The following is an 11,901-nucleotide window of genomic DNA, read 5'->3' on the forward strand; positions in this document are numbered from 1 at the left end:
CACCGTCCTGCTCAGTAGGTTCCCGACAAAGCTGCCAATGAGGATGCAGTTGAATATGGCTCCAGCTCCATGAGGGGCTCGTCAGAGTGATCCCGATGCTCTTCAGAAATAATTCCCATTTTAAAAGATTCTTCTTTCTCAACAGCACAAAAATTCAGAGGGAAAAGAAGGTATTGGAAAGCATATTGAAAACGAAGCAGACTAGATACCCATCCATTCAATGACTTTCCTTTCCTGTTGGCATCTTTTGTTTTCCTAAGATGTTGCCGATTGAATAAATGTCTAAGGGCAGGAGAAAATGCCTAGAGAGGTAGGTGTATAAGACAGTCAAGGATGATGAGGGAAAGAAGGTAATGACCAAAATACTGTGTTGCAAATTTAATAAATATGTTGGAAATTGTTATCACATGAAGCTGTTATCACATGAAGTTGTATGCAACTTCATACGCTTTGCATACAGTTCTGGACTAAAGCTGTGTACGAGCCATGCTTCTTTCTCTTAGCAGAAGGCAGAATTTAGATAGCTTTCATAGAAATTTTGTTTGAGTGGCGATGCCAACATGAACAGCTAACATGGTGTGTTTGTGCTGAGTTCCTGTTGTCTGCTTTCATGGTACTTTGATCTAACTGATTTGGTCCTGAAGGAACCTTGAAGAGAAGGGATATGGCTTGGTTTGGTCAACAGGACATCACTATGACCATCTCAATTCCTATCTCTTGTAGTTATCTGAGGATGAGCCTTATGAAGAACAATCCTTTTGTAGTGCTAACTGCATTGTGCTGGTGTGGGAAGTAATGTTTGGGGCAGCAGAGTGATATTTTAGATAATCTGGATGAAATTTGCAAGTATCTTCAAAAATCAAGTGAACAGCTCATTGGGAAAACGCAGTGTGAAAAATAATATGCTGTAATATGGTTATGACAAGGAAAGCTAGGAGGGTCTTTGGGTTTGGGTGGGTTTTTGTTTTTGTGAGATCTTTTTCGGTGAAAAATGGATTTTGCATAGGCAGTCTTTATAAATTAAAATTAAAATTAAAAATGTTGAAGCAAAAATAGTGGAAATGAGGGTTGTCAGATTCCAGAACTTGATGACTTCTGCAGACATGCACTATCTTGTCATCAAACAAGAATATTTTTAGATTACCTTGTTTTAAATTTGTGTCCTAAATTGTTGATGCCTTGTTTTCTGAGTGTGGACAGAAGCTTATTTGCTGTTTTAGTGAAGTGGAAAGTTTCTGGTTTAATTATTTGTAACTGCTGTATTTTGAACAGTACATGTTTGATTAGTAAATTTTTTTTCCCTGAAATAAGTTTGAGTAAATTTCACAGAAGGAACTTCTTTGCTAGTCTTTTTTATTCATTTTCCAGGTTCCTGAAGGAACCCATCCAGAATTTGTTCATGATTCAAGTATCCATGGGTTAAGAATCTATTTTTTCTTCTGCAAAGATTGCATGTTTCTTTCCTCATTTTCAAAGCCCTATGGTTCAAGGAAAGACATCCTGACTGAAAGTTTTCTTTAATTCTGAGGAAAGCCCGAGTGACTAGTGACAAATTTACTTCACTGTATTGTGCTTTAAATAGTGAAATTTTAGAAAACCATTCTGTATAATGGTATGCTTATTTTCTATTCCTTTGGGTTTTTCTTCGAAACATGGCTAAGCCTATAAGGGCAATTTATGAACTGTCCTTCCTGTAGAAGCACCATAGATCTTTTTCTAGCCGTATGTCATTGCAAATACTAAAAGTTTACGTCAAGTTTTGTCTTGTGTATTGCTTTTGATTTATGCTTTCTGAAACTTAGCCAATATGATTATTTTCACTGGGTTTGGGGAATTATAAGTGGCAGGAATTTAATAAAAAAATTTAACTAGTGATTCTTAAGAAGAGAATTCATCAGACATTTGTTCTCACACTAGAAATATTTTATACCAGAAACAAAATAAACAGATACAATGGGGGTTTTGCTGATACTTTTTTTTTTAATTCAAGTAGGAAGTTATTATTCAAAACAATTAGAAATACAACTGTTGAGATGAAGGGTGCCCCATTTGTTTTCCTACTTTGGAAGAAGAACTTTCCCACTACTGTAGTTCTTGTTTCCTTATTCAAGCACACAATAAAATTTTTAATGTATGGTTGAGAAATAGTAATCTTTTTCACCCCAACCTGAAAAAGCATAAATCCACCTATGAAATACTGGACAGAGGGGGAATTAAAAAGTAACCTATTCTTAAAAGTTTTAAAGGTTATCTTAAAACATACCTTTATGGTTAAGATTTAAAGAATGAGGACTTTGAAGGACCAAGAAAAAAGCAAAATCAGAAATACCATCTCTCCACTGATATATATCTATTCCTATGACAATTATGAGGGAACTGACCTTAAATAAGGTATTATTTCACGGCTAAATGGTATCCATATGTTTGTTATACCTAATACCAAATACCTCTGATTTTCTGGTTTTAGGTGTTTTTTTCAAGAGATGTTATCTAGGTACTGGTCAGGGGACTGGTGGTTGAAAGTGAACACATATTTGTAGGTAGAATGCGAAATGGAGTGAAAGAAGCTGCATGTTCAATGTAGCCTATCCCAGCATATACTGTGACTGTGGCAATGTCCACATGAGAAACTTCCATTAAATAAAATTAATCTTTCTTGATTCTAGATTAAGAGAAATGGAGCTGATCTGTTAAGTTTGAGTGCTGGTATCTCATAGCTTTATGTAGTTGCCAGGAATGGTAACTAGTTATGTGGAACTGGAGCTTAATTTCAAAAGAGGAATTTTTGATTGATCTATACAATTTTTTCTGCCCACTGCACATCACAAATGTTTTAATCTGAACTTGTAAAAATGTTTCTAGAAGTGTTAGCTTTGAACTTTCTCACTGAGCCTACTGGCTTCATAGAAAGTGAACCTTAGTGCCAGAATTCCCATTTAAAACAATAAAAATCTTCTGTAAGTTGATATACTAATGTGTTTAGTTGATTACAATATAAAAACCTAATTTGAAGTTATTTGACTCACGATGTCATAAGAAGTTGTCGTATACAACCTTATGAATCATATAAAGCACAAAGAGAAACAGAAAGATGCTGCAAAGTTCATGTTTTCTACCTGATAAAGTGTCACTGTATGAATTTTTTTTTCTTTGAAATTGCACAAACAGTTTACCAATATTGTGGAATTTATGTTGGTTGCACTTACTGTAGTAATTAAAATTTTAAATAAACTTTTTCCTGATACCATGGTTTGTGCATAATGAAATGTCACTTGCCACATCCTGTTCTTCGGGAATAAAGCATGACTCTCAGGCCAGCAGTTAATATTACATGCCTGTTCAGCTCCACAGGACAAAATTTACCAGATGTTTAATAGATATCTAGTCCTATCATCCATAGAGGTCTGTGGCCTACAACACTCTGCTGCAAATATCTCTCAATCTTTTCAGAATTAAACATCTGAGTAAAGTATTTGTGGTTTTTTGACATATGATGCTAGTCTAGACATGCTTTTACCATTGTGTGCTGCTTTGTCAGCAATCAAACCCCACTGAATTTCATATGGTGTACAATACACCTCTTAGACTTCCTCTGGGCAGGCAGTTCCAGGACTTCATGTTGATTACAGCAGTTGTTTCCTTTGTGCATATTAGTTTACTATCCAAGCAATTTCAGATCTGTTTTCTTGGAGTTTCCCTGCCTAGACTGCATGAAACCAATTGTAGCTATATTCACAGGTAACACTGTGTTCACATGTTCTCTCTGCAGGTGAAAATCAGCTAGCTCACTCTATACAATTAAATGCAAATAACACAATAGATCTTGTTGCTATAGTATCAGTATTTCATAAAAATAAATGGAGAGTTAGGTGTCCGTGTCCTTCTGTGTAATGATCTCTACCAGTATGTATCACTTACAAACTAGTTTTCATAGGTTAGACTGGCTGAATCCTACTTGCAGAACTCTATTTAGCTGGCATATTCAGCTTTATCCAACATTTATTTCCTGAGGAAGAAACTAATTAAATGGAAGTACGTACTTTTTTTGTGGTTCAGCATCCATGACAGCAAGAAAGGAGAGAACCCAACTTGTGTCGTGGTAAGAGTGGTGTAATATATGTAAAACAAATGCATATGTAGCTTATGCAGGGCCAATTAGCTTTTGCAATATCTGCAATTCTTTCTCATGGTTATCTGTTTATATACCCAATCTTTGCAGTATTGTTAGACCAGTTTTTCCATAATGGGATAACAAATCAGGCAAGTGTCCTTGCAAACATTTTCTTCTTCTCTTTCTCCATAAAAGGATATGTGTGCTTATGGCAATCTCTTTCATAATGTGTAATACTCTTTTGTCATGTTTTTAGAGTGATAGATGCTCTATTCTGTTCCTATCATCCCATAATTTGGAGAGTGTGTAGCAGAACAAACCTAAACAAAGTACTGCTTGGACCAGGATTTCTCTTACTAATTGATAAAACATGTTCTGGTAGATGCGCAGAAAAATAGAAAACACTCACTATTTGATGCTGTTTTCCCATATCAGGTTAGAAGGGATTGTTCAGTGCCACTTAGTCCAGCCTTCCAACTAAACCTGGTTGCTCAGGGCTCTGACAACTCTCCAAGGATGGAAGATCATGGTGTCCCCCATTAGCTAGCTGAAGACAGTAAAGCTCTCTTATGGCTAAACAAATACTTTTCTTTCAGTCACTCCTCGTTCATTGAGGAGTTCCAGTCTTGTGATTATTTTTGGCCTTCCACTGTACTCTTTTCTGAAGATCAATGCTGTTTCTCTTGTATTGGGGCAGCCAAAAACCCCAGAGCCACTAAAATGATGAAGGGACTGGAGCATTTGTCGTATAAGGAAAGGCTGAGAGAGCTGGAACAGTTTAGCCTAGAGAAAAGAAGGCTCAAGGGGATCTCATCAATGTGTAGTAATACTTGAGGGGAGGGTACAGAGAGAACAGAGCCAGGTACTTTTCAGTGGTGCCTAGTGACAGGACCAGAGGCAGTGGACACAAACTGAAACACAGGATGTTCTGTCTGAACATCAAGAACCACTTTTTCACTATGAGTATTATGGAGCACTAGCACAGGTTGCCCAAGGAAGCTGTGGAGTCTTCATCCTTAGAGATATTCAAAAGCCAGATATACTGTTCAATGGGCAGGACTTTACTTTTGCCTATGTTCAATTTCAAGAGGATTCAATTGTCTCTTTTCTCCAGTCAGGTGAAGTCCCTCTGAAGATGCCCTCCAGCATATTGGGTGCCTCACCATGTGTAATCATCCATGATGCTGCAGATTGTGCACTCTGTCCCATTGTGCTCCTTGTTAAAGATGTGAAAGAGTATTAAACGATGTTAAAGAGTGGATAAAGAGCCACCTTTAGTACTTGGGGCATGACCATAGTAAGTGGCTGCCAGATGGACTTAGTATTACTGATCTGAACACAGTGTGTCTGAGAATCCAACTGATTTTCCATCCACTTTATCCACTTATTTAGCCTGTGTCCCACTGATGTTGCTATAGTGATATTACAGGACACTGTTAAAGGCTTTGCTAAAATCAAAATAAATATCATATTTCTCTTGTCCTTTGTCCACTGAGCCAGTCACATTATTACCAAAGGTGTTTTCAGTCACCTTTTGGTCCCTTATGTGCTCAGAAATTACATCCCAGAGGACTTACACCATAACCCTCCTGGGAACAGAGGCAAGGCTGAGTGGCATGTGGTGGCCTGGTTCCTCATTGCTCTCCTTGCAGATGGCCTTTTTCCAGTCATTGGGACCTCCCATATTTGCCATAATCTTTTGAAGACAGTAAGGAGCAGCCTTGCAATGAAATCAGCCAACCAAGATGCAGCCTCTCTGGGCCCATGGACTTGTATATACACAATCAGCTTTAGTGGTTCCTGATTTGATCATCATTTGTTGGGTGTAATGCTTCACTCTCACAGACTCTGCTACTAAGATGAAGGAGCTGACATGCTTAAGAAAAGAACCTTGCCAATAAAAACAGAAGCACAACAGCATTTAATACCTCAGATTTTTCCATTTCATTTATGATGTTCCATTGCCCTGTTAAGCAATGGTGTCACCTCTTCTTTAGTCTTTTTTTTGCTGCTAGTACTGAAACCTTTGTCTTTTCATATCTCTAGGTACTTTTGGCTTCCACTGATCTTTGGCTCTCATATCTGCATCCCTGTCCTCTCAGACAATGTCTCTCTTTTTCCAAGTAGTCTGTTGCATTGTCCATCTTCTGCAGTCCTTTGCCATACTTGCTTGTTTTCCTGAGTGTCAGGGAGGACCATTCTTGTGCTTTGATAGGTTTGTCCTTGAAAATCAGCCGGCTCTTCTGGGCCTTATTGTCCTTCATGGCAGTATCCCATGGGTCCTTCCAGGCAGGTCCCTGAACAAGGCAAGATCTGCTTTCTTGAAGGCCAGGATTGTAATTTTAAACATTTATCTTGCTCATGTGACTCGGGATTTTAAACTCCACAATGTTATGGTCATTGCAGCTAAAGTGTCCCTCAACTTTCACAACTCTAGCTGGTTCTTGCTTGTTCACAGAAGCAGGTCCAACAGAGCACCTACTTAGCTTGTCAGTTGTCTGTATCAAAAAAATTGTCATCAACACACTTCGTCAGTATATGCTCCCAACTGAAATGGTTTTAAAGAATTGAAAATTGTGTACTAGACCCTGACATGGAGTGACTCAGTAAACCTTTGACATTAATAGAACTATGTGCTTGTATATTTTCACCAAAAGATCTGGCCTCAGGTCCTGGATGGTTTTTAAGAAACGATTTAAACACGTGACTCAGTTTTGATTAGAAATACTGACTGGATCATTGGTTTAAGTCATCTGCTACCAAAGTGTGTCATATGAGTCGATTCACATCCCTTTGAGAAATTATTTCAGATTTTTTTGCTCCTTTTGCTGCTTCTGGAAGCATCTTTGAGAACATTCTGGTTCTAGTAGACAAGTTTCCCATTTCTGACATAACTTCTTCCTGTTTAGTATTAGTTTTTTCTTGGGTGTCTAAATTATCCTTTAATGGAAAAAACTCTACTTTTGGCATTTAGTGTTCTGATATTTATGGAGAGCCCAGTCCTATCTCTTCAGGCTGTTTTGCTGTGATAAACAGTCCAAGCTGGTTTAAACTGCCATAGAGAGATAGACTCTTGATTCCCCTGTAGATGCCAATTTGTCTCATCTCTGCTTTAATTAGTCTTTATTGGATATGAGTGATAGAAATCTACACCCAGATCCAGATAAAATCTCTATAGTGCCTGAAGAGAGTTTCACATGCTTAAAATTATTCTTGCTTTGAAATCACTTAAGGCCATTTCATTCAACCCCCTTCACTAACTTGTACATTTCTGTCATACATCAACAGTGACACCTCTAGATTTAATTGAAAAATCTCTAAGATTTTTTCACTTCTTCTTAATACCACGTTTTTGCTACATATGGTGGTATTTGATACCAAGAGTCATAGTTTTTAATGAAAATGGGCAGTAAACAGCGCTATATAATACTTCAGTCTTAAGCACTGAGCATTTCTATGTAAATTCACCTGCAGATATTTGTGTATTTAGTGGGACAAACATAAACATTCTGTCTTAACACTGCAGACAATGAGCCTTTGAAGCAGAGAAATACATATTTTTAATCTTGTCTTGGGAATTGCTCTGTGCAGCCACCTGATTTGTTTAAGAACCTTGATACGGTGTTTGTAGAGTTTTTCAAAACATTTGCCAGTTTAAATGAGAGGACCTGGAAAAATGAAACATTGTAGCCCTTGCATTCTTTTATTTTTATAAATATTTGCATTTTGATTACACTAGACTTAATACCACATGAGGAAATGTGACATTGGATCAAAGCTGTTGCTCATGCTGTAGCTGAGACTTGTTTAAAATGGCTGATTTATTTGTAGTATTCCCTTCTACTCCATACTGTTGAGTTACAAGTTACTTTAGCTGAATATGTTCCAGTTAGCTTTAAAGAAGAGTAAATTATATTGTCCAGCATTGTGGACAAAAGAAAGGCTTGCTATGACATGTAACTTAATGTATAGAGCTGGTGATGAAAGAGATGTAAGAACATCTAACATAAATAAGAAACCACTCTGATATTCTCAGGATCTGAGAACATGTAGGCTAGATCATAACAGTCCAAAGTGGAGCTAAAAGGGGCAGGAAAACTTAAACCTGATCTGTGTTGGTAATTCCTCTAAAATTTACCAGGTTTGTCAGCTTTGATTCTGCATAATCTGTCATTAAAAAACTAGATGATGGAATAGAAACTGTTTACTTGGTTTACTGGCAATGCTGCACAGAGAAGAAGATGGAGATATTGGAGGGTAGGCTCAGAGTTCATAATTAATTTAATAATTAAATAATCTGAGGAAAAAAAATATAATCCCAAAACGGATATGGTGAAGGGGAGAATGTAGGCAGAGAGGGCAATAAGGATGATGAGTTTGGGTAGTAGGATAGGATAAGAGGGTGTAATGTGCGTGTCTGTAATTTTCACCACTGTAAGTAAGAAATCTTATCTTAAAAACATGCTGGTGATACAAGAATTACTTTTATTTTTGGGATGGTTACCTAAGGAACAGAGCTCAGTAATTTTTGAGTGTTTAAATTGAGAGGCCTCATCACCTATTTTACAGTCACCTTTTATGTGGTATTTAAATATTTACTATATAACTTCTGCTATCTGAACTTCCACTTTTAATTTAGAGGTCACTTCTTTTTAAAATCAGACTTTCCAGATGTTTCAAATTACACAGCCATGAAATTAAGGACTCCAAAGTTGTGGGGGTTGTGCGTTGATTTGTGATAGAGACAAAGATAGAATCCACTACTCTGTGGAAGCATTTAAGTATTTGGACTAAAGAAATGCTTTTTCTCCTTAACCCTTTCAGTTCTTGTCTCCTGTACAATTTCACTTTCATATCCTGCTGATAGCAACTTCTTCAAGTCTTTGAATTTCCATGCCACTAAGCCAGGATCCATGCTTATTCATAAAGAACTATGCAATACTTAGTATCAGAGTGTAGGTTAATAGATATGTACATAAATGCTGAAAAGGTTTGATAACAACCTAAATTCTGAAATTTCTTAATAGCTAAATGTTTATCTTTTAGAATCATAGTATGTTTTAATGTGATTTTTATGTATTTTTAACTGAAGTTCATAACATTTGAAGTTCTTAATAGTTCCTGTGGTACTATAATTTTCTTTGTACATTATAAAAGAAAAAAATCTAAATATTAACTATTTTTCTTTTCCATATCAGATTGTGAAGAACAATCCTCTCTTTCGTTCAGGTATCACCATAACTGATGACCTGGTTTGAAAGTTGCAATCTTCTGGGAAGTGTCTGAAGTTACTTGGACAGTGGATCCTGAGTTCTATTCTAGATTCTTTTCTTTGATTAAGAACTCTTACATATTACTCATGTACCACACTGGATTTAGAATATTAATTTCTACAGTCATATACAATATAATTTTTATTTCTGTAGCCTTATATAATATAAAATAAAATAACATGTCGTAGAGTTTTGAGAGGGCTTGTGCCTAGTCTTGTTAAATTTGTCATTGTAAAACACCCTATTTCAGATTAGTGCTGGATATTTAGGTATGTACATCAGCATTATTCTAGCAGTGTTGTTTTAGCTCACTCTTATTTTTTTTCACCTCCCCGCCTCTGTTTGTTTTGTGTGATGAGTAGTGTTTTTGCACAATATTAGGAAAATAAGCCTGTACCAAAACTGACATCCTTGAAGTAATAAAACTTAATAGAAGCCACATTTGTGATGGACTTCTTGTTAACAAGAATCTATAGGATCACTGCCAACATATCATGTTACAGATATCTCATTCTTAATCAATGTAGGTTCAGAAACTTGGTTTCAGAGGTAGAGGAAGTGAATGGGGCAGAAGGAAGAACTACAACTTTAGGGTAGAATCTTGTTGATTTATATTTTTGTGGTATTTTCAGGTTATTTATTGAGTTTTTTTACTGTAAATGGCTTATTTGATTGTCTTTGTTATTTCATAAATAATTTTACATTTCAGTGACTAGTTATAGCTGACTTAATCTTGATTGTACAGGCCATGTGAGAAAAGAGAGTAAACGCTATTGCCACCAGGGAACTTGCTTAACAAAAACCAGTGCTGTCCAGTCTAAAAGTATGGACTGGTCTTTAAAAAAATCCTCATTTAGCTGGAATCTCAAATGAAACAATATACTTGTGCCTGTGGTATAACATACATGTACTTAGAGAAAAGTGCAGCAAACACAGAATACTTGACTTTTAATTATTTCTTTACGTCAGTGACTTCTCTGTTAAGATGAATATACAACTGTATTTTCAGCCAGATCTTCAGTTGTCATTGTTTGTTATACCATTACTGGCTTTTCTTGACACCAGTTAAAGTGGTGGTGCTTTAGCAGGCTATGTTTTCACTGTGTCCCTCCTGTAAACATTTTTAAATCTTCTATAAGCTAGAGAGATTGAGTTATGTATGAGGCTAAATTACCATAAAAATGAAATGTATTCAACAAAATAAGTACTTTTTTTCCCGGTGGTAATATCTCTGTGTTCAAAGGTTGAAATGTAATAAGAAAAGTGCAGAAAGGATAGTTGCAACTTTTCAGTTATAAAATCAATTTTGTTCATGCTGTAGAATAAAAGTGTTTCTGAAGCAAGTCATTCATTAAGAATTACTGGGGACTTCAGCCTGTATAATAACCATGATATAAGGGGCTTAACATTCAGCATGAATTATAGTGAAAGCATATATTGCATATATATACACACAGTATATCATGATAAAATTGTTTAAGCACATTATTAAAGTTTCTAATAGTATATTTAAACTTTGTGAGGTTAAAAAACCTTTTCTGTTTACTTGCATAACTTCAAAATCATAAGGAGAAAGAACTTCCTTCTCTCTTCTTCAATGTTATCTATGGTAAGAACAGCTTTGTGTTTTGGTGTTCTCCTCTCCACCTTTCCTCCTTGAGACAACTTTACTTGAAAAATCTAGGTTTAGATTAGATATTAAGAAAAAATTCTCTACTGTGAGGGTGGTGAGGCACTGGAACAAGTTGCCCAGAAAGGTTGTGAACTCCCCATCCTTGGAAATCTTCATGGCCAGACTGGATTGGGCTCTAAATAACCCGATATAGTGAAAAGTGTTGCTGCCCATGGTAGAGGGGTTGGAACTAGATGATCCTTAAGGTTCCTTCCAACCCCAACCATTCTATAATTCTATAAAATAAGTAAAACCTTCCTCCATGGAATGCTGCCTGTTATTTTAATACTTGAAATATCATGTGAGGTATAATTCGTGTATTGAAGAAGTGTTATACCTTTGGAAGATGATTCTTCTCTTTCTCTGCTAATAACAAACAATGCAATGTTATATTATGACATATTGTGACTACAATAGGTTTAGAAATTGAAAGTTAAAATTAACAAACAAATATAATTTCTCAAAAGAATAATTGTATTTATAGCTCAGGAAATAAATATCGGAAGCAGAAGGAATGTTAAGAACTCCCATCATTTGCCACTTGACCATTAAGGCTGTAACCTTTCATGTTTTGTGAGAGAAGCTTTCAAACTTCTCCTTCTCAATGAAACATTTTGGAGTTGTCAAGTCTACCAGTAGAATAAACATGAAGTGGGATGCTTGGACTACAGTACAGCAGTCCTTCAGCTTTAGGCATCTCAAGTAGAAAAAGTCAGTGGCAGTGGGGTCAGTTTGTCTTCTCTGACTTAGTAAAAGTGAGAGTCTCTGGCCTTGCTCCTATTTTAAAGGCATGCTTCTGGCATCAGAAAAATGCCCTGGTAGGCTAGAGAATAAAATATATGTTA

This window comes from Neopelma chrysocephalum, unplaced genomic scaffold (genome assembly GCF_003984885.1).
Source record: "Neopelma chrysocephalum unplaced genomic scaffold, ASM398488v2 Primary Assembly neopelma1_26, whole genome shotgun sequence".
Classification (NCBI taxonomy): Eukaryota; Metazoa; Chordata; class Aves; order Passeriformes; family Pipridae; genus Neopelma; species Neopelma chrysocephalum.